This window comes from Lonchura striata, chromosome 1A (assembly GCF_050655825.1).
Source record: "Lonchura striata isolate lonStrDom1 chromosome 1A, ASM5065582v1, whole genome shotgun sequence".
In the NCBI taxonomy this organism is placed as follows: domain Eukaryota; kingdom Metazoa; phylum Chordata; class Aves; order Passeriformes; family Estrildidae; genus Lonchura; species Lonchura striata.
This window is the reverse complement of record NC_140741.1, coordinates 76,740,666-76,768,172: the sequence shown is the minus strand read 5'-3', so window position 1 is coordinate 76,768,172 and position 27,507 is coordinate 76,740,666. Positions and strand designations below refer to the sequence as shown.

General features: G+C 48.9%; 1 protein-coding gene across 2 annotated transcripts in view; it reads right to left on the bottom strand.

Moving 5' to 3' along the window:
* Positions 1 to 17,300, bottom strand: part of LOC144248240 (uncharacterized) — a 41,248-nt gene extending 23,948 nt beyond the window's left edge. Inside the window, exons 1-9 of one of the 2 annotated variants that reach the window (XM_085569156.1) lie at positions 17,227 to 17,300; positions 16,337 to 16,503; positions 14,481 to 14,651; positions 11,322 to 11,624; positions 7,767 to 10,888; positions 2,999 to 3,052; positions 2,389 to 2,508; positions 1,555 to 1,688; positions 609 to 779 (exon numbers count right to left, since the gene is read on the bottom strand). The gene's annotated coding sequence lies outside the window, so the exon portion shown is untranslated. The remainder of the gene's footprint in view (positions 1 to 608; positions 780 to 1,554; positions 1,689 to 2,388; positions 2,509 to 2,998; positions 3,053 to 7,766; positions 10,889 to 11,321; positions 11,625 to 14,480; positions 14,652 to 16,336; positions 16,504 to 17,226) is intronic. The other variant, XM_085569154.1, reaches the window with a different exon arrangement.
* Between the last annotated feature and the right edge of the window lie 10,207 nt (positions 17,301 to 27,507).

Here is a 27,507-nt window from a genome sequence, read left to right as displayed (position 1 = left end):
TGTCAGAACTGGGACTTTCAGCACCCCCCAGGTGCTACTCGACTGCCACATACACACAGAGGGCTTCGTGAGGCGCTCTGGGGTTGGCCAGTCCTGCTCCAAGCTCTGCTGATGCCCCTGTGGTTTTAACGCTGTCCTCAAGGAGGTGGTAGAACCTCGCAGTATTTGCCCTTGGAGCTTAATTTCTGAAGTTTCCCTTGGGAAATGCATCCACTTCCTACTTAACAATGCAGTCCCCTCTCCCTGATCTCGGGAAGAGCTGCCCACAGGCACGAGAATCACCTTCCTCTCCTGATCGCCACGCTCTGCCCTTAAAACGCTGTGTTACTGAGGCCAACTACTTCCAGACCAAGACTGTCCATGCAGGGACAGTGTCCCTTCTCTTTAGGGTCAGGGAAAAAGGGCAGACGCACCTACAGAGCTTCAATGCCCCTCTTGAGCACAAAACACTGTGAATCTGCACCTCCTTCTGCTTGCAGGGAAGATAATAAAATGCCTCAAGGTAAAAAATGATAAATGGTAAAAAATTATTGCAAGAGGGCAGAAATGATGCCACTTTCACTCCACTGCTGGAAATGACACATAAAACATTAAAAAAACCCCTGTACCTGTTCCATTTTCAGACTAAAGCAACAGTATATTCCTGGCTGCTAATGCAGCAGGGACAACAGCACTGAAGTGAAATGTTTGGATAATCATATCTTCATTTTAAGAGAACCCAATTTCTTCATCTAAGCCATCACTGCCCTCCATCAGAACAGCCAGCACATCCACGACATCTAATAAGTGAAGGAAAAAATGTAAGCAGAGGATCCAGACTTACTGGGAAAATAACAGACGTAGAATGCAACATTCCAGCAACACAAGGTATCTTTCTAGTTCTCAAAAAAAAAAAAAACCAAACCAAAACCGAACAAAACAAACACAAAAAGCCCTCAAAAAATAAATAAAACCAACAAAAAAAACCCAATCAAAAAACCCAAAGGCACATTTGTCAGGCAATACAATGTTAGGGGCAGCACAAAAATCACAGCTGTACTTCACTCTGGCTTTCAATGCTGCTTTCCAGCACAGGTTGCCCAGAGAAGCTGTGGCTGCCCCCGGATACCTAGAAGTGTCCAAGGCCAGGCTGGACAGGGCTTAGAGCATCCTGGGATGGTGGAAGGTGTCCCTGCCCATGGCAGGGGGTGGAACGGGACGAGCTTTAAAAAAAGGAGCCTTCCCATCCAAACCCTTCTGCGATTCCATGATTCTATGAGCAGCCCCAGGCAGAAGGACTAGATTTCCATTGTGGTTCGAAAATGCTGTTGCAAGAGCACGAAGAGAGATTTCAAATACCGTTAAAGTGGCACAACCACATCAAAAATTACGTTTGGGGGTAAAGTGGCAACTCTGCAATTCCAGCTTCTGATACCAAGGACACATGGAGGGCTGAATCCTGGAGGTCCTTACAGGACAGGATTTCTAGAGTTATCCATCCCCAGTTTGCTGCTTAGGGTTAGAAAACGTAGCCCCAAGTCTTGGAATTCTGTTCTTAGAGGGGTTACCACATACCATCAGCGTGAGAGACGGGGATGCTGATGTTTGATCCGAGTCCTGTAGCAACCTGGAGCACGCTGGCGTCCCGAACCAGGTCTGCTGCCTTGTCCGTGTAGGGGTAGGGCTTTGTCCTCAGCCTTCAGCAGGATCTGTCAGCAAAGGTGGAGAGAAAAGTAGAGTGCACCGGCTCCCAAGTGTGGGGGAACCATGTGCTGCTAAGGAAGACCACATGCTGAAAGTGGTTGGAAGCCGGGTAGGTTTTGGGAAGACAAATTCCATACTACTTCTGCAGGATTCTGTCTACAGTTCCTGCTCTACAAACCAAATACATGAAACGACAACAAACAAAAAAAAAACCACATTAAATTATCAACAACGAAATAATTATTTCTACCTCAATAACCCCATAATGCCTCAAACCATTCCAAGGAGGGCAGCAGGAGGGGCGGGCAAAGCCAGGGCCCTGCCGGGCTCCCCTCGCTGCTGCCATCCTTCTCTGGTGCTGCCGCCGAGCCGCCTTCAGCCCAAAACCCACCCAAAAATACCCCAAAATCGTCCTAAAAATACCCACAAAAAACCCACCCAAAAATACCCAAACCCTCCTAAAAATACTCAAAAAACTCACCATAAAATGCCCCAAAACAGCCCAAAACCCTCCCAAGAATACCCCAAAAAATCCACCCAAAAATACCCTAAAACCCACCAAAAAATACCCCAAAGCCCTCTCAAGAATACCCGAAAACCCTGCCCAAAACCACCCTGAAACCCCAAATTAACCACTCTGAGCTCCCCATACCCCAAAATTTCCTCCCCAAACCCCAAAATTCCCCCCCAACCCCCAAAATTCACTTCTGGGTCTCGTCCTTGGTGTCCGGCGGCTGATGGGGCCCCCCCAGGCCCGAGGGCGGTGCCCCCAAACCCGGGGGGAGTTCGGGGTCCGAGTCGGGGTCGTCCTCATGAGCCACCAGCCTGGGGACCCAAAAACCGGGGGGAACCCCAAATCAGGGGGGGGACCCAAAATTGGGGGGGTTCCTGGGGGATTCTGGAAGGTTTTTAGGGCATCCCAGGAGGAATTTTGGGGTGTCAGGGGGTTTTTGGGGTCCCAGGAGGAATTTCAGGGATCCTAAAGGGAAATTTGGAGGTCCCAGGGGGTGTTTTGGGGCCCCAAAAGGAATTTTGGGCATCCCGGGGGGGGCTTTTGGAGTCCTGGGGAGAATTTTAGGGGTCTCAGGGGGTTTTTGGGAGAAACTTTGGGGGTTCTGAGTAGAATTTTGGGGGCCCCAGGGGTGGTTTTGGGGTTCCGAAGGGAATTTTGGGGGGTTCCAGGGGGATTTTTGGGGCTCCTGAAGGGAATTTTTGGGTTTCCGAGGCTGTTTTTGGGGGTCCCGGGGCTGTTTTTGGGGCATCCCGGTGGGGTTTTTTGGGGGTCCCGGGAGTGTTTTTGGGGTCCCCCCCTCACCAGTCCATGGCCGGTTCCACTCCCCGGTTCCCGGTCAGTGCCAGCGCCTGCACCCTGCGGGACCGGGGGGCTCCCGGTTATTTTTGGGGGGGTCCCGGGGGGTTTTTTGGGGGTCCCGGAGAAATTTTAGGGGGCCCGCGTCCCCTCCGGCTGCTCCCGCCCGCCCTCCCCCGCTGTCCCCGGCCCTCCCCCGATGTCCCACCGGTGCCGCCGCCCTCACGCACGCCAAGCCCCGAATCCCATCTCCAGCAGCGCCTCCAGAGCCCGCCCGGACCCAGTCCCGGTCCCACCGCCGGCCGCCATCACGGCGGCGCCGGGCTCGCGTCACGTGGGGGACGGCGGCCGGCGAGGATCAGAAAGCACAAACCATTCTGGTACGGACGGCGACCGAAGAGGAACAAAAAGCCTCAAAGTGTTGCGGTATGGACGGCGGTCGGCGAGGGACAGAAAGCCCTCCCCTCACTCACAGACACCGCCCCGCTCGCCGCTCGCTCCCGCCCCTCGCCCTTCCCGCCCCGGCACCCAGCGGCGAAGGGCAGGGCGCGGGCTGGGGGGCTGCAGTACCGCCCTCTGTCCACAAGGCGGCAGCACTGCCACCCGCCACACCCGGGGGCCGCCGCTCTCCCGGAGGGGAGGCAGGCGGAAAAGAGCGGCGGCGATCGAGCCCCTTGGAAAAAAAATCCTTAGAAATAAATGGCCCAAAAAACCCCGCACAGAAATTAAAAGACCCTGCCTCGAACCAAATAACGCCCCCTCCGCCCCAAAAGCCCTTTCTTTTAAACCTATACATATTTCCACGTTGGTTTTGTTTATTTCTAGCTTTACGGCAGGGAGGCGGTGGGACAGCACGGGAGGGGACGGGACGGGCGCCCCGCGCGGCATGGCAGAGGCAGGGGCCGCGCCCAGGATGGCGGCCGCTGCAGGAGCCGGGCAGAGAGAGGCGAATCTGCCGATGCCGGTCGGCGCCTGCTCGAAATCCGACCGCCCGCGGAGCCACTGAGCCCACAGCCCGTGTGCACGGCAGTGGAACGGCCGCGGAAAATCCCGCCGGGCCACGCCGGCGTCAGGGTGGTGTTCAAGCAGAGCAGTCGACAGACACGGCTCCCGGATGTTCGCATCCTTTTCTTTGCGCCCTCTCGAGAAGGTCAAGCGAGCCCGCGCCAAGGCGTTCGCAAGAAGCCGGGCCGTGGGGACCTTGACGGAGAGAGGCGTTTTGCCGGTGCCTGTCGGCTCCCGCCAAAAACCCGCACGGTCGCGGTGCTGCTGACCCCACAGCCCATATGCACGGCATCGGAACCGCCGCGGAAAATCCCGTCGGGGGGCGCCGGCGGTGCGGGCAATTCAGGCAGTGTAGAAAACAGACACGGGTCCTCGAATTTCAATGTCCTCCTTTTCGCGCCCTCTCGAGAAGGTCAAGCGAGTCCGCGCCAAGCCACTCCCAAGATGGCGGCCGCGGGCGGCGGGCTGCAGTACCGCTCTCTGCCCACACGGCGGCAGCACTGCGCCGTCCCCTCCGGAAAAGCCTCGGCAGCGAATGCCCCGAAACATCCCGCGTGGACAAGAACGCCAACAAAAAAAACCCTGCCTCTGACCCGATAGGAACCGAAAGAAAAAGCCTTTCCTCTTAAACTGCATTTCAATCGATTTTATTTTTATATTTTTCATATTTACATTCACATTCGGATTTGTAATGGATATTGATGGAAATTTTTTTTTATGATTTCTGACATTTATTCGTGTTCCATTTTGTTACATTTTATATTTTTATACATTGCTTACATATTTCTATAGTTAGATTTCTATATCTAAAAGGTTCATATTGCTTAAAATAAACCCCTGCCTCGATCCAAGTAAAAAACTTTTTTAAAAACCCTTTATTTAAGCTCCATTTAGATGTATCTCTATTTTTCGCATTTATATTCAAATTTATATTTTAAATGTAGATTGATGTATGGTGTTATTTATAGTCTATCTCTTCCTAATACTTATTTTTAATTCTATTTTATATTTTTATATACACACCAGTATACATTGATTATATATTTCCATATTTAGAATGATAACAAAATAAAATGCATATTAATATTTTTTCCATTAAAACCCTGCCTCTAAACAAATAAAAACAAAAAAGCCCTTTCTATAAAAGATGCTTGAATATTTATATTTTTTTTTCATCATTATAGTCACAGTTGAATTTTTACTTTATATTGATTTATAAATATATATCATATATATAATAAGGTAGCAAGATAGAATTTTAATAATAATTTATCTATTTCGTACATACCGCTAATACTTATATTTACTTACCTTTGAATTTTTATATAGATCTTAACGTATTTAGAATATATTTCTATACAAAGATTTCTAATTTCATTTTATTTCTATTCATAATTTTTATAATAAGATCCCTACCTACTACCAAATAGAAAAGAAAAATCCCCTTTATTTTAAGCTATATTTAAATATTTCTATATTTCTACTTTTGATTTTTACAAGTATTTATCTATTCTATCACAACATATTGAGGTACTATATTTCGATATATAATATTTATGACATGTAATGTGTTATAATAAGACACATACAGTAAAATGTGCATTATGTACTGTATTAATTCCTATTGTTTTATAATATTCATATATCCACATATATTAATTATACATTTCTATATGGATATTTATGTATATAATCGATATTTATATGTATATAAACATATAAAATACTCTACATCAAACAATATAATACCTAATAGTAATGGATAGCATTATTTATGTTACATGTTTAATTTGTTTTCCGTTTATATTTAAAATTGAAGTTTTATATTCCCATTTTCATATTTATGCATTTGTTTTGTTTCATTAGAGTTATAGTTAAAACACTGCAGTTATAATCTAATTCCTAAAAATAAAATGCCAAAACAAACAGCATCAAATTCCCACCAATACCGTCCAAAAAATTCAGAAAGGCTCCACCAGCCAACCAACTACCAGCAAAAATACCCGCACTACACTCCTTTCACTAGCAGCTCTTATCACGTCACAAAAACGAAACAACCGTTTTAAAAAAGACCGATAGAAACCCACACAGCAAATCACAAAAACCACTAAAAAGGAAAAAAAAAAAAAAAAAAGCCAACTAACTTACCGTACTCCAACCCATACAAGAGACCCCCAACGTTTCTAAAAAAAATAATAACCAAAACTCTATCACTACACTAACTCATAAAGAGAACACAGTGCTCCATAAAATTAACTAAAAAGCCCCACCAAATAATTACAGCTATTAAAAAATCGGAACCACGAAGAAACAAAAAAATCACCACCCAAATAAAATAAATACCTAAAGAGATCCACCATGGAAATGCCCATGTTCCCAAAAATAAAACTAATAAAAAAACAACAACCAAATACATCAAGCTACAAAAAAAAAAAAAAAATTATATTAACAACAACAAAATAAGTATTCCTAACTCAAGAAACAAATATTGCCTAAAACCATCAAAACACAAATACCACCTAGAAAAAAACACGTCGCCAAAAGAGAAACGTAACCACAAACAATATCTCCCAAGTTCTCTGCAACAATGAAACATACACGGCAATCAAATAAGCCAAATGAATGAAACCCCTATAATATAATAAATAAGAATGCACTCATCAATATTAAAAAAAAAACTCACCGATTAACTCCAGGACACTCCCTCAAGCCCACCAAAACAAACACTATGCACTCGCGCTAATAAAAGCCTCCACAACCGAATTAAAAAACGACCCTCTACTTCATGCTACGACCCAGAAAAAACAGTGTAAACCTTTAGAAACACATCCTTTAAAAACATAAGAACCGATCAAAAAGAAATCCAACAACACTCAACCCAAAAAAAAACCTTGTCTCGAGCACCCGAAGCAAGAACCGTAACAACCAAGAAGCGCCCGGGGCCCTTCTCCTACAGCGACGCCGATCAAAAGCCAGCGATCCCAGGAGCTCCTCAGGAGCGCCTCAAAAGCAGCGCAGCGAGGGAGGCTGGAAGATGCGGAGCCGCGCTCCCGGCCCCGGGCGCAGCGCGGCTCCGGCAGGAAAGCGGCTCCTCCGGCAGGCAGAGGCGGCGCCGCGCCGGCAGACCCCCGCCCGCTGCCCCCGGCCCGGCGGGGCCGGCACCGGGCCCGGGGGGCCCCGGCGGCGCCCGAGCCCCGCGCCCGGAGCGGACGGAGCGGCGGCACCGGCCGGCACCGGCGCGGCGCCCGCGCCGCCTCCCCCGCCCGCCGGCCCGGCCAAAGCTCCGCTCGGCTCCGCACGGCTCGCACCGGCGCGGCTCCGGCGGGCCCGCGGCAGCCCAGCCGCGCCCAGCTCCCCTTCCGCCCCGGCCAGCCCCGGCACTGCCGGCAGGGCTCCGCGCCGGACCCTTCGCTGCCGGGCCGGGGGCAGAAGAAGCGCCCCGAATGCAGCGGCACAGCCCGATCCCCGCCCTGCCAGCGCTACCACGGCTGCAGCTCCCTTCCTCTGAAGCCCCGACACTGACGCCACGCTGCGGCGCTCACCTCACCCCAACAAGGGCACAGAAACGTGGGCTCCCCTTCAACTGCGTCCCCTAGAAGAGCAGAAAAGAAGCGGCTTGCCTCGAATGATAGCAAAAGGGGGTTTTTACCTCAATCCAGACCTCTTAAAAGGCGGGACCACAGGGCAGCACCACAAATTTCAAACTCAGGATGACGAAATTTCAAAGGGAAAGAAGAAAAGTCCCCACTACAAAGACGCACCGGCTCACCTGCTTGGCTGCTGCTTCTCGGCACAAAGGTTTGTCCCTCGGCTCCTCCTTTAAGCAATGCTCCACGTACCCAAGTGTGTATCCAGGGGATCCCCCGGACCCTGTCCAAAGCGCTCACCGTCCTTCCAGGAGACAGCCCCGGGAGCCCCCCATAAACTCCTCTCCTCCAGCAGCTCCGTGCAAAAGCCAGCGAAGGCAAACCCTCGCCCTAAAATAACCTCCCTCCTCCCTCCCCCCTCCTCCCCGGCAGGAGCCGCCCCTCCTCATCATCCTCACAGCTCACACCTGGGGCTGCTCTGAGCCCTCATCATCCTCACAGCTCACACCTGGGGCTGCTCTGAGCCCTCATCATCCTCACAGCTCACACCTGCCGCTGTTGCCGCACTCCAACAGCGTCTCTCCGTCTCCAGCACACAGCCCACTTCTCACAGACACAGATTCATTGGAAATCTGCTATGGGTGTTGCCTTTTCTTAATCCATCTGGTTACACGATTAAAACACATATATGCATTGATGGTTATTGAGAGAAAGCTTTCCCCTGGAGAAAACAGTCCTTTTGCTGGCACACTTTGATACACCTTCGTGAAAAGCAGAATCAGCACCAACTCCTAAGACCCCTGCCGAGGAACCCAGCCCTGCCTGGGACACCCAAAGCAGCAGACCTCGAAAAAGGAGGGGAAAAGTCAAGCTTGGAGTGGAAAAAGAGGATAGAAGTACAGCAGCCTTTAAAAATGCCTGCACGGAGCAATAGTGGGAACCAGTCACATTTCTTCCTTCCTTGGTTTCTGTGATGACATAAATAGGAAGTAAGAAGACGTTAAACAAAAGGCAGAGCTAGGATTTGACAGGTCTTTATTTTGGCAGGCTGCATGGCAAACGCCTCTTCCGGGACTGCGACACGTTTTGGGGAATGGCAGAGAACGGAGGCAAAAGGTGCCGGGGAGACCTTCTGTTCCCTTCAGCCCCTTGCTCCGCTGGTTTCAGGGCACTCGCTTGGTTCGTTCCTAGAGAAAAACGATAGGGCATGATTTTCAAAACTACTGCCCGTCCCCAGTCAGAGTTTCCTACATTCCTGCATACAAATGAGTGGATCGAGAGAGGGCTTCTTTCCAAATGAGTTTAGCCATAGCTTCCTATTCTTTACCAATAGCTGTGAAAACGAAACACTTGCCAGGTTTTAGTATTCTACACACACCCCTCCCAGGGAATTTTGGGGCAGCTTTGGGTCCCTCTGCGGGACGGCACCCAGCGTGACCCGCCCCCCTCATTCGCCACCCACCCGCTCCTCCACCGCAGTGTGCGTCCCTCTCCTGGGGACCTTGGGGTGCCCCAAATGACATCAGAGCCCCGAGGCTTCAGCCCCTAACCCTGACCCCCGAAGAAGGCACAGGACGAGTCCAACTGCCCCGAACAGCAGCCCAGCACTCCCTTCCAGCCCTTCCCACACCTCCATCCCCCAGAAAGGGACTCCGCCGCAACAAGGAAGGGGGGGCAGCCCCCAGAAGGCTCGAAGCTCCCGCCCCGCCTCGCTGTCGCGGGCCAGGGGCAGAAAGAGGGAGCGGCAGAGGCGGCGGGGACGCGGCACGGCCGGCACGGCACAGAGCGGGGGCCGCTCGCAGCGCGATGCCGGCGGAGCCGCAGGTCCGGCAGCGCCGGGGCGGGGTCCGAGCGGCGCGGGGGATCCGCCGAGAGCCCCGGCCCCGTGCGGGGACTCCCGCAAGGCCCGGGGGGCGCCGGGCTCCGGCCCTCGGGGCTTTATTCTCCGGCGCCCCGAGCCCCGCGGCTGCGGGGGAAAGAAGCGAAGGGGCGACGGGAAGAGAGGAGGGAGAGCGGGACATGCGAAAGGGCGGGGAGGGAGGTCGGGCTGCGGAGGAAAGCGGGCGGGGAAGGGAAAGGCCGGCAGATGAGGAAGAGGGACGGGGCACAGAGGAGGGAGAGAGGGGGAATGGAACGGAGCAGCGGGGCAGGGACAGGACAGGAAGGATCCGGGTTTGGGGGGGACAAGGAAACGGGGGAAAGAGAGGTGACTGAGGGGAATACGGGCAGGAGCATGGAGCGGGAGAGAGAGGGACAGGAGGGGATCCTCCCAGCGCCCCGGCTCCGCCCCGGCGCCCCGCCCGGGCTGCTGCGCTCGGCAGAGCTCGGCTCCGTTCGGCTGGACTCGGCTCCTCGGCCAGCTTCGGCTACTTTCGGCCACCCTCGGCTATTTCCGGCCGCATTCGCCTCCATTCGCCTCTTCGGCAAAGCTCGGCTCGCCTCGGCTGAACTCGGCAGAGCTCGGCTCCGCTCGCCTCCTCGGCCCCTTTCGGCCGCTTTCGCCCACGCTCGCCTAGTCCCGCCCGCGCCCGCCTCCATTCGCCCATTCCCACAGCTCGGCTCCCTCCGCCCGGCCCCGGCTCCCTCCGGCTCACACATTTCCTCAGGGCACCTCATTCCACGGCACACAAACTGCAGCCCCTAAAAGGCTTGCAGCTCTTTCAACACACACACTTGTAACTCAGCTCTCGGGACAGAGCTGATGGCCCCTTTAGGACAAGAATAGTTACATCTAAAAGCAATTCCCTCATTTTGCATCTCCTTTTAATTTAACCCCCCCCCCCAAAATCCCATCCATATCACAAGGAATGTGCAGTTCTGGTTCCCCCACCCTCAGTACCCTATTTGTACAAAGGACCTGGGTGCAGCACACACTCCGGATTCAACTCAATAAAGCCCAGCTTCAATAATAAGAACAACTGACATTTGTTTGCAAATTAGGTGCAGTTTTGTACGGTGCTGCGTACCCTCGGAGCCGAGTCGAGGAAAAAGAGCTACAGCACTGGAACCTAAGTTTTAGTAGCCAAGTCATCTATAACTTGTGCCATAAAGTAAACCAAGGATAACTACAGTATTATCTGCTGAAGTTCTCCACTGTGGGTTTCGGGTACAGCAGCACGTGCTTTACTCCCAGCAAAAGCTGCTCAGGTTGGGGGAGCCAGGAAGCCAAGTCTCTCTACTTTGTCTGAACACCATCTTCCAGGAAGGTACTGCTTCCTCTCTCCCAGGCTCCTTTCAGCAAAGTGGCAAATACAGAATCCGGTGCCACAGGAGGCTCTTGGCTGACCTCCTTGTTGTTTTCAAACTGTTTAAAGCGAAACAAAAAGCATAAGAGAAAAACAGTGATAAGTATGAAACAAAAATCTCTTCAGCCACCTTTGTTTTGAGATGAGCTCTGAACTGAAGCTCTGGAAACACTGGCGTGCAGTCCTGCTAGAACAGAGCTGTCCAGCAGGTTCCCCAGGGGCATCAGGAGTGTTCACACTGCTGAGCTGAGAAAAACTCACCAAACCCAGCCCAGGGGCCTGTGATCCTCCACCCACCTGGGGGAACTCCGGGCGCTGTAAACAGAGGCCACAGCGCACACCAGGCTCTGCTGTGCCTGGTGAGGAGTCTCTGTATGAGCCCTGAGCCCTGGTATCGCCTCCCAAACACCACAGAGACCTCTTGTGCCATCAGAGAAAAGCCCTGGAGCAAACATGTGTCCCCAGCAGGATCAACAAGAGATGCAGAATTACCTCCTCAATAAAAATGCTGTTTCTGATGGAAATGTAACCTCTGTCGACTGCGAGGATTTTATAGGAATACTGGCTCAAGAATTCAGCGACTTCAGGGACTCCATACCACAGGTTCCTGGGACTGCTTGGGCATCCAGAGTCTATAGTATCGGTTAAACTGGTAGAGCTGAGGATACTTAGCAGCTTTCAGGGACTCGGGATCTTTGTCACAGAGCTGGAGCGTCAAGCAGGGAGCAAGGGGTTCTCTCGGAGAGTGCAGGAGGTCAGTGAAAACAGCACCAAGGTCCTCCACGACATCTGCTCCTAGAAAAGCCAAATAAATTAAACTATTGACATGAGCACGGACACTGGGACAACCTTCCTTACTTTGGGCCTTGCCAGCAGCCCACAGAGCCTCATGGAGAAAAGAACTGAACAAGATCAAAAAGTGTTCCTAGTGAACTATACACGTGCTCCTGGCCGCTGAGGTACCTGAAAAACCCTCCAGACATCATCAGCTCTTGCTGAAGCAAATAATCCACATTCGCTGTGTTGTGCCAAAAACACGCCCGGCCCTTAACAGGGAGAGACCCTGCCAGGCACCGCCTCAGAGAAGAACCAAGCTAACACCCAGCCAACATGTACAAATTAAGCAGAATTTTCTGTCAGAACTGGGACTTTCAGCACCCCCCAGGTGCTACTCGACTGCCACATACACACAGAGGGCTTTGTGAGGTGCTCTGGGGTTGGCCAATCCTGCTCCAAGCCCTGCTGATGCCCCTGTGATTTTAACGCTGTCCTCAAGGAGGTGGTAGAACCTCGCAATATTTGCCCTTGGAGCTTAATTTCTGAAGTTTTCCTTGGGAAACGCATCCACTTCCTACTTAACAATGCAGTCCTCTCTCCCTGCTCTCGGGAAGAGCTGCCCACAGGCACGAGAATCACCTTCCTCTCCTGATCGCCACGCTCTGCCCTTAAAACGCTGTGTTACTGAGGCCAACTACTTCCAGACCAAGACTGTCCATGCAGGGACAGTGCCCCTTTTCTTTAGAAGGTAACATGAGGGAAGGTAACAGGACCTCGCAGCCAGCAAGAGGATGGGAGAAGAAGCTGTGCTATCAGCAAGTACCAGTGCTCCAAATGCAGGGAGCGCCATGCAGCCCCGTCTCTGCCAGGAAAGGCTCATGGAGCAGAAGAATGAGCACACGGGCTGCCTCTCAATCTCCTGGCAGGAAGCTTCTCTACTCCCCTTGTGCCTGGACACAAAGCTTTGGGCAGTAAGAAGGGAGAGGCACGGTGGCACCCGTTCAGGGACGAGCCAAGCTACGGCACACCCTGCCCTGGTTCAGTGCTGGGAACTGACGGTGAGCTGGCTACAAAAACCACAGGAAAGATCATGTTTGACCCCATGCAGCTTTTCTCTTAGAAATCACTTTAGACACTCTTCTTGTGACTAGCGCTCAGTGAATCCTACCGGGACAGAATGGGATGTGCTGCAGCAGCAACCCTGACCATGGCGTGGCTGTCCCTGCTACCTGCACGGACACAGCTTGGCCACGGAGAGAAAATCTTTTGTGCCAGGAATATTTACCAGTGCCAGGTGCTGGTAAGCACTGCTCAGGGTGCTGCTGGCACCTGGGATGGCTCAAAGCTCCATGGTTTGTGGCAACAGCCAAAAAGCACATGCCACTTCCTGAGGACCTCCACCTGTAGTATCCTGGGCAATTCAAAACCCACTATTCCCTTGTGCCTTTGTCTACCTGGAGTCATTCAGGGAAATGAAAATACACTAACTGAATTAAGAAGAGAAAACTGTTAAGATACATTATTCTTAGGCCTCTGATGGAGAATTGAAGCACCATCAATTGCCTTCCTTCCTGCTCCTTTAATTTGCAGAATGAGTGTCCATACAGACTTCTAATGAGGTTTAATTCATCTTCCTTAAAGGTAGCTTAGTTTAACTTCCTTCTATTCCTCCTCTAGACAACTTATGAATTACACTATTAAAGCACCCTGACTCAAAGGATTCTTGCACTGTGGGAACACTTCCTGCTCAGAGTTTTTCAACAGTTAAAATCTCTGTGCTATCTTTTATGCCAGATTTAGTCAACTAGCCTAAATGGGTCCACAAAAGACATCTGTATGGATGAATGCAATTAGTTAAAATCTTCTCCTTCTCCTACTCAACAGAGTTATAGGGCCTGCAACAACATGCTAATTCAAGTTAAGAATGATTCTAGTGACTTCACTGTAGTTTGATAAGTATTAAGGATTTGCCTAGCAATGTGCTTGTACTGATTTTAATAAACTTTTTTCATCACTAGAGGCAAATTCCAGGAGACATTTATTTTAATTTAACTAACTCTACCTGAAGACATACCTTTGGTTAAGTAACCAGTATCCTTCACAGAACTGACTTACCTAAAGTGAGGTACTCTTAAATTGCTGTAATACCCAAAAGGAATCTACACACTGCAAAATGCCTTCAAGAATAATTGTGTTTAATTGGTATGGAGAAAGTTATGGTTGTGTTCTGAAAAACCATTCTTCTGCTAAAGATGAGGGACAAGATGCACATTTAAATTACTATGACACGGTGTGAATGAGACAGGGTCACATATATCAAAGGAAAACTACATCATTTTATGTTGCTTTCCTGTTTTTCCACTGCTTAGGTTTACAAAACTGGCAACACAATGTGTTGTCAAATATGTTGAGAGCTAGTTTTGGAGAGTACTCGATCTGAAAATAAATTCTCTTTTTAGGTGGCAATTGACTTCCACTGTCCTTAGTTACAAAGAGGGTCCACAGGAGTGTAGAACTTTTGAGGTCTGTGCTGCAGAAGCATGGGCTATGTTGCAGTTACTGCTGAACCACGCTCTGCCCTTAAAACGCTGTGTTACTGAAGCCAACTACTTCCAGGACCAAGACTATGCAGGGACAGTGTCCCTTCTCTTTAGGGTCAGGGAAAAAGGGCAGAAGCACCTACAGAGCTTCAATGCCCCTCTTGAGCACAAAGCACCGTGAATCTGCACCTCCTTCTGCTTGCAGGGAAGATAATAAAATGCCTCAAGGTAAAAAATGATAAATGGTAAAAAATTATTGCAAGAGGGCAGAAATGATGCCACTTTCACTCCACTGCTAGAAACGACACATAAAACATTAAAAAAACCCCTGTACCTGTTCCATTTTCAGACTGAAACAACAGCATATTCCTGGCTTCTAATGCAGCAGGGACAACAGCACTGAAGGGAAATGTTTGGATAATCACATCTTCATTCAAAGAGAACCCAATTTCTTCATCTAAGCCATCACTGCCCTCCATCAGAACAGCCAGCACATCCACGACATCTAATAAGTGAAGGAAAAAATGTAAGCAGAGGATCCAGACTAACTGGGAAAACAACAGAGGTAAAATGCAACATTCCAGGAACACAAAGTATCTTTTTAGTTTCCCCCAAAAAAACCAAAACCAAACCAAACAAACAAAAAACCCCACCAAAATGGAAACATTTTATACGGCCCCCTTGAGGACTTTCTTGGGTTGTTACTGATGTTTGGAGGGGTGTAAGGGCAGTTAACACTTGTGTTTGTGATGCTTTTGCTTGCTTTTGTAACTTTTCCTTTAGTATTTTAATAGTTTTAACTAAAAATGTTTGTGGCTTTGTTGGTATAGTAGTTATCTGTTTTAGTGTATTTTTTATAGTTTAATTAGTTTTTAATGTATTTAGTATACTTCTTGTAGAAGTATTACAATTTTGTAAAGCATACTGCTTTAATAATTAATTAATAATTTAATGATTTACGTATAAACGTATAAATATATATTTAACGTATAAATATATAAATATATTATGTATAAACTTAGGCACTCTAGTTTTTTTTTACTGCTGTTGTTGCTTTATTAATAAATGCTTTAAAAGTTTTTTGGTTTTTTTTTTTGCTTAATTTTTATATATGCTGGTAAATTTCTTGGGTCTTTTACTTTATCTATAGCTTGTTGAGTTAGTTGCATTGCCTTTTGACATTTTTTAGGTTTTAGCATAGCTTGTGCCTTAGTGCGAAAACATGGTCTTAAGCTTATCAATTTATCTATAGTTACTTTGTGAAGAGGATCTTTAGGCTGCTTTTGCATAGCTACAGCTTTATTAACTTCTGCTTGCTAGTGTGCACTAAATAAAAGTTTCTGATGCGGTGAGAAAATAAGTTTAGCAAGACTTTTAGAATTTTTTGGCAACAATATATTAGTACTCTAAATATAATTTAGTATTTGCTGAGTTGGTTTATTAGTTACTCTAAATTGACTCACTGTAGCTTGCAACTGTGACAACAATTTTTTAATCTAACGGTGTAATTTGAGCTGGTAACCTTTTGCTCGCTTGCTGCTGAAAAATTATAGGATAAGCTAAGTCGGCTGCTAGTTCTAAAGTTTGCTTATTCTCTTTGTTTAGTTTTTCTTTTGTTAGAGTTGCCTAAACTTCTTTTTGCTCTCTGGCCAGAGCCTTTGTTAGGTCAGACTTTGCCTTAGGGGGTGATTTACTGACAGACAAACTCTGACAAACCGGTGATCTCTGTTTGGGGGGGCTGGAGGAGCCGTGGGCTCACAACGCGACTCTGTTTCCGTGTCCTCAGGCACGGGTCGCAATGGAGGTAACTCCACTGTAGACACAGCAGGTGGCATGGAAATACTAGGTAATTAATTTTCTCTGCTATAACTTTTATTCTTCTCTAGTGTGACGTTGCTTGTGCAGCAGCTTTTTTTTCTGCCTGATGTTGTAATAACTCATTGTGAACTACCTTTTACAACTTTTTTAGCTTTTTGGCTGCCTTATCATCATCTAAAATGTCTTCTTATAGTTTATCTTTAAACTTACGCCACTTAGACAACTTATGTACTGTATGAGGATTTATAAAGAACCCCTTAGCATACCTATATGTTAATAACCTTGGCAGATCTTTATGTAAATCAATGTTTTTAATCTGCCTTTTCTGCAAGAATGCAGTAAATAAATCATATGCTGCTTGCCTCTCCATACCTCTATTGTCAGCGCTGTTGCAGCCCTCCGAGGTCGTCGGCAGCACGTATCGGCCAGGCTTGCCTCTGCAGTCACCTGGGGCACGGTGCACTCTATTTCAATTCAGCACTTTTGCCGTCCTGGCTGCATCAGGACCTGAACTCTTTTTCATCACTCCACCGTGGCGCCTATCACGTCGAGGTCACCATTTTTGGGGAAAAATAACGGGAGAAAAGCCCATTCTATAATGCCAACAAGTTTCAGTTTATTCTAAGTACGCATGTACAGTTATACCCGTTATAATGAAGCTCATGCATATTGCAAAACTTAGGCTCCTCATTGGTGTCTCTAGAACAGGTCAAGCTCGCCTTTGGGGCTTTCTCTGCTTGCTTTGTTTTCCCTTACACTTATCTCTTTGCTGACCGTTCTGCTGCTGGGAACCAGCTCACCCAAGGACGTGTGATATTGTTGCTACATCCGCTATTGCTGCACTCTGCAATTTTCAGCTACCGCTTCACTAACTGCAAGTAGTCATGGCCTCTCTCCCGAAGCCACTCATCCACAAAACTCTCCACACATCGATCCGAATTTTTGGGCACTTTTCCCTTTTTTTTTTTTTTTTTTTTTGCTTTTTCCCCATTTTTTGCCTTTCCCGCATTTTTGGGCTCCTAAACCGTTTCTTTGTGCGATTTTCCCACATTTTCTGATCTTTTTCCATCTTTTCGGCTCTTTCGCCGACTTTGGTCACTCCCCCCCAATTTCCGAGCTCCCCGATCCCATTTTCGCCCATTCTTCCCTAATTTTTGGGCTCTTTACCCATTTTTGGTCACTTCCCCCCCCGTTTCCGCGTTCCCCCATCCCGATTCCGGGCTCCTTGTCCCGCTTTTTGGCTTTTTTTTCCCGTGTTTTACCTTTTTTCCCCCTTTTTCTGGACTCTCGCATGTCATATTTCCCGCGTCCGGTCCCTCATGGCGGCCGCGCACGCGCAGGAGCGACCACAGGGACGGTCCATAGAGATGAATGGGAGGTCCTCCAGGAGCATAGAGACGAGCCGGAAGTTCCATGAAACCATAGAGACGAACAGAAAGTCCTCCAGAAACCATAGAGATGAACCGGAAGTTCCATAAGATCATAGAGACGAACATGAAGTCCTCCAAAACCCATAGAGATGAGCCGGAAGTTCCAAGAAACGATAGAGACTAAGCGGAAGTTTTCCAGAAACCATGGAGATTAACCGGAAATTCTACAACACCATTGAGACGAACAAGAAGTCCTCAAAAACAATAGAGATGAACCGTTGTCGTACGGACGGCAGCCGGCGCGGGACAACAAGCCACAACGCGATTTCATACGGACGGCGACCGGTGCGGGACAGAAATCCGCAACGCTTGGTGGCATGGACGGCGGCAGGCGCGGGACAGAAAGCCGCCCTCGCCGCTGCCATCCTTCTCCGGCGCCGCCGCGGAGCCGCCTTCAGCTCTCCCCTCACTCACAGACACCGCCCCGCTCGCCGCTCGCTGCCGCCCCTCGCCCTTCCCGCCCCGTCTCGGTGGTTTTGGGGCCGCTCTGGCTCCTCCCGCCCCGTCTCGGTGGTTTTGCCGGGCGCTGGCTGGGGGGCTGCAGTACCGCCCTGTGTCCACAAGGCGGCAGCACTGCCGCCCGCCACCGTCGGGGGCCGCCGCTCGCCTCGGGGCCGCGGGGCGGGGCCGGCGGCAAAAAAGAACGGGCGCCGTCCCCTGCGGAACGTCCTCGGTAGCAAATGCCCCGAAACATCCCGCGCGGAAAAGAACGCAAACAAAAAAAACCCTGCCTCTAACCCAACAAGAACCAAAAGAAAAAACCTTTTCTTTTAAACTGCATTTCAATGTATTTTGTTTTTATATTTTTAATATTTATATACACATTCATATTTATAATTCGGATTTAAAGGCTGACAGGGGAGGGAAGAGGGACGGTGGACAGAGGAGGGAGAGAGGAGGAAAGGAACGGAGCAGCGGGGCAGGGACAGGACAGGAAGGATCCGGGTTTGGGGGGGACAAGGAAACGGGGGAAAGAGAGATAACCGAGGGGAATACGGGCAGGAGCACGGAGAAGGAGGGAGAGGGACAGGAGTGGGATCCCTCCCAGCGCCCCGGCTCCGCCCCGGCGCCCCGCCCTGCCCGGGCTGCTGCGCTCGGCAGAGCTCGGCTCCGTTCGGCTGGACTCGGCTCCTCGGCCAGCTTCGGCTACTTTCGGCCACCCTCGGCTATTTCCGGCCGCATTCGCCTCCATTCGCCTCTTCGGCAAAGCTCGGCTCGCCTCGGCTGAACTCGGCAGAGCTCGGCTCCGCTCGCCTCCTCGGCCCCTTTCGGCCGCTTTCGCCCACGCTCGCCTAGTCCCGCCCGCACCCGCCTCCATTCGCCCATTCCCACAGCTCGGCTCCCTCCGCCCGGCCCCGGCTCCCTCCGGCTCACACATTTCCTCAGGGCACCTCATTCCACGGCACACAAACTGCAGCCCCTAAAAGGCTTGCAGCTCTTTCAACACACACACTTGTAACTCAGCTCTCGGGACAGAGCTGATGGCCCCTTTAGGACAAGAATAGTTACATCTAAAAGCAATTCCCTCATTTTGCATCTCCTTTTAATTTAACCCCCCCCCCGCCAAAATCCCATCCATATCACAAGGAATGTGCAGTTCTGGTTCCCCCACCCTCAGTACCCTATTTGTACAAAGGACCTGGGTGCAGCACACACTCCGGATTCAACTCAATAAAGCCCAGCTTCAATAATCAGAACAACTGACATTTGTTTACAAATTAGGTATAATTTTGTACGGTGCTGCGTACCCTCGGAGCCGAGTCGAGGAAAAAGAGCTACAGCACTGGAACCTAAGTTTTAGCAGCCAAGTCATCTATAACTTGTGCCATAAAGTAAACCAAGGATAACTACATTATTATCTGCAGAAGTTCTCCACTGTGGGTTTCGGGTACAGCAGCACGTGCTTTACTCCCAGCAAAAGCTGCTCAGGTTGGGGGAGCCAGGAAGCCAAGTCTCTCCACTTTGTCTGAACACCATCTTCCAGGAAGGTACTGCTTCTTCTCTCCCAGGCTCCCTTCAACAAAGTGGCAAATACAGAATCCGGTGCCACAGGAGGCTCTTGGCTGACCTCCTTGTGGTTTTCAAACTGTTTAAAGCGAAACAAAAAGCATAAGAGAAAAACAGCGATGAGTATGAAACAAAAATCTCTTTAGCCACCTTTGTTTTGAGATGAGCCCTGAACTGAATCTCTGGAAACACTGGCATGCAGTCCTGCTAGAACAGAGCTGCCCAGCAGGTTCCCCAGGGGCGTCTGGAGTGTTCACACTGCTGAGCTTAGAAAAACTCACCAAACCCAGCCCAGGGGCCTGTGATCCTCCACCCACCTGGGGGAACTCCGGGCGCTGTAAACAGAGGCCACAGCGCACACCAGGCTCTGCTGTGCCCGGTGAGGAGTCTCTGTATGAGCCCTGAGCCCTGGTATCGCCTCCCAAACACCACAGAGACCTCTTGTGCCATCAGAGAAAAGCCCTGGAGCAAACATGTGTCCCCAGCAGGATCAACAAGAGATGCAGAATTACCTCCTCAATAAAAACGCTCTTTCTGATGGAAATGTAACCCCTGTCGACTGCGAGGATTTTATAGGAATACTGGCTCAAGAATTCAGCGACTTCAGGGACTCCATACCACAGGTTCCTGGGACTGCTTGGGCATCCAGAGTCTATAGTATCGGTTAAACTGGTAGAGCTGAGGATACTTAGCAGCTTTCAGGGACTCGGGATCTTTGTCACAGAGCTGGAGCGTCAAGCAGGGAGCAAGGGGTTCTCTCAGAGAGTGCAGGAGGTCAGTGAAAACAGCACCAAGGTCCTCCACGACATCTGGTCCTAGAAAAGCCAAATAAATTAAACTATTAACATGAGCACGGACACTGGGACAACCTTCCTTACTTTGGGCCTTGCCAGCAGCCCACAGAGCCTCATGGAGAAAAGAATTGAACAAGATCAAAAAGTGTTCCTAGTGAACTATACACGTGCTCCTGGCTGCTGAGGTGCCTGAAAAACCCTCCAGACATCATCAGCTCTTGCTGAAGCAAATAATCCACCTTTGCTGTGTTGTGCCAAAAACACAGCCGTCTCTTAACAGGGACGGACCCTGCCAGGCACCGCCTCAGAGAAGAACCGAGCTGTACTGGGGGCACACACCCAGCCAACGTGTACAAGTTAAGCAGAATTTTCTGTCAGAACTGGGACTTTCAGCACCCCCCAGGTGCTACTCGACTGCCACATACACACAGAGGGCTTCGTGAGGCGCTCTGGGGTTGGCCAGTCCTGCTCCAAGCTCTGCTGATGCCCCTGTGGTTTTAACGCTGTCCTCAAGGAGGTGGTAGAACCTCGCAGTATTTGCCCTTGGAGCTTAATTTCTGAAGTTTCCCTTGGGAAATGCATCCACTTCCTACTTAACAATGCAGTCCCCTCTCCCTGATCTCGGGAAGAGCTGCCCACAGGCACGAGAATCACCTTCCTCTCCTGATCGCCACGCTCTGCCCTTAAAACGCTGTGTTACTGAGGCCAACTACTTCCAGACCAAGACTGTCCATGCAGGGACAGTGTCCCTTCTCTTTAGGGTCAGGGAAAAAGGGCAGACGCACCTACAGAGCTTCAATGCCCCTCTTGAGCACAAAACACTGTGAATCTGCACCTCCTTCTGCTTGCAGGGAAGATAATAAAATGCCTCAAGGTAAAAAATGATAAATGGTAAAAAATTATTGCAAGAGGGCAGAAATGATGCCACTTTCACTCCACTGCTGGAAATGACACATAAAACATTAAAAAAACCCCTGTACCTGTTCCATTTTCAGACTAAAGCAACAGTATATTCCTGGCTGCTAATGCAGCAGGGACAACAGCACTGAAGTGAAATGTTTGGATAATCATATCTTCATTTTAAGAGAACCCAATTTCTTCATCTAAGCCATCACTGCCCTCCATCAGAACAGCCAGCACATCCACGACATCTAATAAGTGAAGGAAAAAATGTAAGCAGAGGATCCAGACTTACTGGGAAAATAACAGACGTAGAATGCAACATTCCAGCAACACAAGGTATCTTTCTAGTTCTCAAAAAAAAAAAAAAACCAAACCAAAACCGAACAAAACAAACACAAAAAGCCCTCAAAAAATAAATAAAACCAACAAAAAAAACCCAATCAAAAAACCCAAAGGCACATTTGTCAGGCAATACAATGTTAGGGGCAGCACAAAAATCACAGCTGTACTTCACTCTGGCTTTCAATGCTGCTTTCCAGCACAGGTTGCCCAGAGAAGCTGTGGCTGCCCCCGGATACCTAGAAGTGTCCAAGGCCAGGCTGGACAGGGCTTAGAGCATCCTGGGATGGTGGAAGGTGTCCCTGCCCATGGCAGGGGGTGGAACGGGACGAGCTTTAAAAAAAGGAGCCTTCCCATCCAAACCCTTCTGCGATTCCATGATTCTATGAGCAGCCCCAGGCAGAAGGACTAGATTTCCATTGTGGTTCGAAAATGCTGTTGCAAGAGCACGAAGAGAGATTTCAAATACCGTTAAAGTGGCACAACCACATCAAAAATTACGTTTGGGGGTAAAGTGGCAACTCTGCAATTCCAGCTTCTGATACCAAGGACACATGGAGGGCTGAATCCTGGAGGTCCTTACAGGACAGGATTTCTAGAGTTATCCATCCCCAGTTTGCTGCTTAGGGTTAGAAAACGTAGCCCCAAGTCTTGGAATTCTGTTCTTAGAGGGGTTACCACATACCATCAGCGTGAGAGACGGGGATGCTGATGTTTGATCCGAGTCCTGTAGCAACCTGGAGCACGCTGGCGTCCCGAACCAGGTCTGCTGCCTTGTCCGTGTAGGGGTAGGGCTTTGTCCTCAGCCTTCAGCAGGATCTGTCAGCAAAGGTGGAGAGAAAAGTAGAGTGCACCGGCTCCCAAGTGTGGGGGAACCATGTGCTGCTAAGGAAGACCACATGCTGAAAGTGGTTGGAAGCCGGGTAGGTTTTGGGAAGACAAATTCCATACTACTTCTGCAGGATTCTGTCTACAGTTCCTGCTCTACAAACCAAATACATGAAACGACAACAAACAAAAAAAACCCACATTAAATTATCAACAACAAAATAATTATTTCTACCTCAATAACCCCATAATGCCTCAAACCATTCCAAGGAGGGCAGCAGGAGGGGCGGGCAAAGCCAGGGCCCTGCCGGGCTCCCCTCGCTGCTGCCATCCTTCTCTGGTGCTGCCGCCGAGCCGCCTTCAGCCCAAAACCCACCCAAAAATACCCCAAAATCGTCCTAAAAATACCCACAAAAAACCCACCCAAAAATACCCAAACCCTCCTAAAAATACTCAAAAAACTCACCATAAAATGCCCCAAAACAGCCCAAAACCCTCCCAAGAATACCCCAAAAAATCCACCCAAAAATACCCTAAAACCCACCAAAAAATACCCCAAAGCCCTCTCAAGAATACCCGAAAACCCTGCCCAAAACCACCCTGAAACCCCAAATTAACCACTCTGAGCTCCCCATACCCCAAAATTTCCTCCCCAAACCCCAAAATTCCCCCCCAACCCCCAAAATTCACTTCTGGGTCTCGTCCTTGGTGTCCGGCGGCTGATGGGGCCCCCCCAGGCCCGAGGGCGGTGCCCCCAAACCCGGGGGGAGTTCGGGGTCCGAGTCGGGGTCGTCCTCATGAGCCACCAGCCTGGGGACCCAAAAACCGGGGGGAACCCCAAATCAGGGGGGGGACCCAAAATTGGGGGGGTTCCTGGGGGATTCTGGAAGGTTTTTAGGGCATCCCAGGAGGAATTTTGGGGTGTCAGGGGGTTTTTGGGGTCCCAGGAGGAATTTCAGGGATCCTAAAGGGAAATTTGGAGGTCCCAGGGGGTGTTTTGGGGCCCCAAAAGGAATTTTGGGCATCCCGGGGGGGGCTTTTGGAGTCCTGGGGAGAATTTTAGGGGTCTCAGGGGGTTTTTGGGAGAAACTTTGGGGGTTCTGAGTAGAATTTTGGGGGCCCCAGGGGTGGTTTTGGGGTTCCGAAGGGAATTTTGGGGGGTTCCAGGGGGATTTTTGGGGCTCCTGAAGGGAATTTTTGGGTTTCCGAGGCTGTTTTTGGGGGTCCCGGGGCTGTTTTTGGGGCATCCCGGTGGGGTTTTTTGGGGGTCCCGGGAGTGTTTTTGGGGTCCCCCCCTCACCAGTCCATGGCCGGTTCCACTCCCCGGTTCCCGGTCAGTGCCAGCGCCTGCACCCTGCGGGACCGGGGGGCTCCCGGTTATTTTTGGGGGGGTCCCGGGGGGTTTTTTGGGGGTCCCGGAGAAATTTTAGGGGGCCCGCGTCCCCTCCGGCTGCTCCCGCCCGCCCTCCCCCGCTGTCCCCGGCCCTCCCCCGATGTCCCACCGGTGCCGCCGCCCTCACGCACGCCAAGCCCCGAATCCCATCTCCAGCAGCGCCTCCAGAGCCCGCCCGGACCCAGTCCCGGTCCCACCGCCGGCCGCCATCACGGCGGCGCCGGGCTCGCGTCACGTGGGGGACGGCGGCCGGCGAGGATCAGAAAGCACAAACCATTCTGGTACGGACGGCGACCGAAGAGGAACAAAAAGCCTCAAAGTGTTGCGGTATGGACGGCGGTCGGCGAGGGACAGAAAGCCCTCCCCTCACTCACAGACACCGCCCCGCTCGCCGCTCGCTCCCGCCCCTCGCCCTTCCCGCCCCGGCACCCAGCGGCGAAGGGCAGGGCGCGGGCTGGGGGGCTGCAGTACCGCCCTCTGTCCACAAGGCGGCAGCACTGCCACCCGCCACACCCGGGGGCCGCCGCTCTCCCGGAGGGGAGGCAGGCGGAAAAGAGCGGCGGCGATCGAGCCCCTTGGAAAAAAAATCCTTAGAAATAAATGGCCCAAAAAACCCCGCACAGAAATTAAAAGACCCTGCCTCGAACCAAATAACGCCCCCTCCGCCCCAAAAGCCCTTTCTTTTAAACCTATACATATTTCCACGTTGGTTTTGTTTATTTCTAGCTTTACGGCAGGGAGGCGGTGGGACAGCACGGGAGGGGACGGGACGGGCGCCCCGCGCGGCATGGCAGAGGCAGGGGCCGCGCCCAGGATGGCGGCCGCTGCAGGAGCCGGGCAGAGAGAGGCGAATCTGCCGATGCCGGTCGGCGCCTGCTCGAAATCCGACCGCCCGCGGAGCCACTGAGCCCACAGCCCGTGTGCACGGCAGTGGAACGGCCGCGGAAAATCCCGCCGGGCCACGCCGGCGTCAGGGTGGTGTTCAAGCAGAGCAGTCGACAGACACGGCTCCCGGATGTTCGCATCCTTTTCTTTGCGCCCTCTCGAGAAGGTCAAGCGAGCCCGCGCCAAGGCGTTCGCAAGAAGCCGGGCCGTGGGGACCTTGACGGAGAGAGGCGTTTTGCCGGTGCCTGTCGGCTCCCGCCAAAAACCCGCACGGTCGCGGTGCTGCTGACCCCACAGCCCATATGCACGGCATCGGAACCGCCGCGGAAAATCCCGTCGGGGGGCGCCGGCGGTGCGGGCAATTCAGGCAGTGTAGAAAACAGACACGGGTCCTCGAATTTCAATGTCCTCCTTTTCGCGCCCTCTCGAGAAGGTCAAGCGAGTCCGCGCCAAGCCACTCCCAAGATGGCGGCCGCGGGCGGCAGTACCGCTCTCTGCCCACACGGCGGCAGCACTGCGCCGTCCCCTCCGGAAAAGCCTCGGCAGCGAATGCCCCGAAACATCCCGCGTGGACAAGAACGCCAACAAAAAAAACCCTGCCTCTGACCCGATAGGAACCGAAAGAAAAAGCCTTTCCTCTTAAACTGCATTTCAATCGATTTTATTTTTATATTTTTCATATTTACATTCACATTCGGATTTGTAATGGATATTGATGGAAATTTTTTTTTATGATTTCTGACATTTATTCGTGTTCCATTTTGTTACATTTTATATTTTTATACATTGCTTACATATTTCTATAGTTAGATTTCTATATCTAAAAGGTTCATATTGCTTAAAATAAACCCCTGCCTCGATCCAAGTAAAAAACTTTTTTAAAAACCCTTTATTTAAGCTCCATTTAGATGTATCTCTATTTTTCGCATTTATATTCAAATTTATATTTTAAATGTAGATTGATGTATGGTGTTATTTATAGTCTATCTCTTCCTAATACTTATTTTTAATTCTATTTTATATTTTTATATACACACCAGTATACATTGATTATATATTTCCATATTTAGAATGATAACAAAATAAAATGCATATTAATATTTTTTCCATTAAAACCCTGCCTCTAAACAAATAAAAACAAAAAAGCCCTTTCTATAAAAGATGCTTGAATATTTATATTTTTTTTTCATCATTATAGTCACAGTTGAATTTTTACTTTATATTGATTTATAAATATATATCATATATATAATAAGGTAGCAAGATAGAATTTTAATAATAATTTATCTATTTCGTACATACCGCTAATACTTATATTTACTTACCTTTGAATTTTTATATAGATCTTAACGTATTTAGAATATATTTCTATACAAAGATTTCTAATTTCATTTTATTTCTATTCATAATTTTTATAATAAGATCCCTACCTACTACCAAATAGAAAAGAAAAATCCCCTTTATTTTAAGCTATATTTAAATATTTCTATATTTCTACTTTTGATTTTTACAAGTATTTATCTATTCTATCACAACATATTGAGGTACTATATTTCGATATATAATATTTATGACATGTAATGTGTTATAATAAGACACATACAGTAAAATGTGCATTATGTACTGTATTAATTCCTATTGTTTTATAATATTCATATATCCACATATATTAATTATACATTTCTATATGGATATTTATGTATATAATCGATATTTATATGTATATAAACATATAAAATACTCTACATCAAACAATATAATACCTAATAGTAATGGATAGCATTATTTATGTTACATGTTTAATTTGTTTTCCGTTTATATTTAAAATTGAAGTTTTATATTCCCATTTTCATATTTATGCATTTGTTTTGTTTCATTAGAGTTATAGTTAAAACACTGCAGTTATAATCTAATTCCTAAAAATAAAATGCCAAAACAAACAGCATCAAATTCCCACCAATACCGTCCAAAAAATTCAGAAAGGCTCCACCAGCCAACCAACTACCAGCAAAAATACCCGCACTACACTCCTTTCACTAGCAGCTCTTATCACGTCACAAAAACGAAACAACCGTTTTAAAAAAGACCGATAGAAACCCACACAGCAAATCACAAAAACCACTAAAAAGGAAAAAAAAAAAAAAAAAAGCCAACTAACTTACCGTACTCCAACCCATACAAGAGACCCCCAACGTTTCTAAAAAAAATAATAACCAAAACTCTATCACTACACTAACTCATAAAGAGAACACAGTGCTCCATAAAATTAACTAAAAAGCCCCACCAAATAATTACAGCTATTAAAAAATCGGAACCACGAAGAAACAAAAAAATCACCACCCAAATAAAATAAATACCTAAAGAGATCCACCATGGAAATGCCCATGTTCCCAAAAATAAAACTAATAAAAAAACAACAACCAAATACATCAAGCTACAAAAAAAAAAAAAAAATTATATTAACAACAACAAAATAAGTATTCCTAACTCAAGAAACAAATATTGCCTAAAACCATCAAAACACAAATACCACCTAGAAAAAAACACGTCGCCAAAAGAGAAACGTAACCACAAACAATATCTCCCAAGTTCTCTGCAACAATGAAACATACACGGCAATCAAATAAGCCAAATGAATGAAACCCCTATAATATAATAAATAAGAATGCACTCATCAATATTAAAAAAAAAACTCACCGATTAACTCCAGGACACTCCCTCAAGCCCACCAAAACAAACACTATGCACTCGCGCTAATAAAAGCCTCCACAACCGAATTAAAAAACGACCCTCTACTTCATGCTACGACCCAGAAAAAACAGTGTAAACCTTTAGAAACACATCCTTTAAAAACATAAGAACCGATCAAAAAGAAATCCAACAACACTCAACCCAAAAAAAAACCTTGTCTCGAGCACCCGAAGCAAGAACCGTAACAACCAAGAAGCGCCCGGGGCCCTTCTC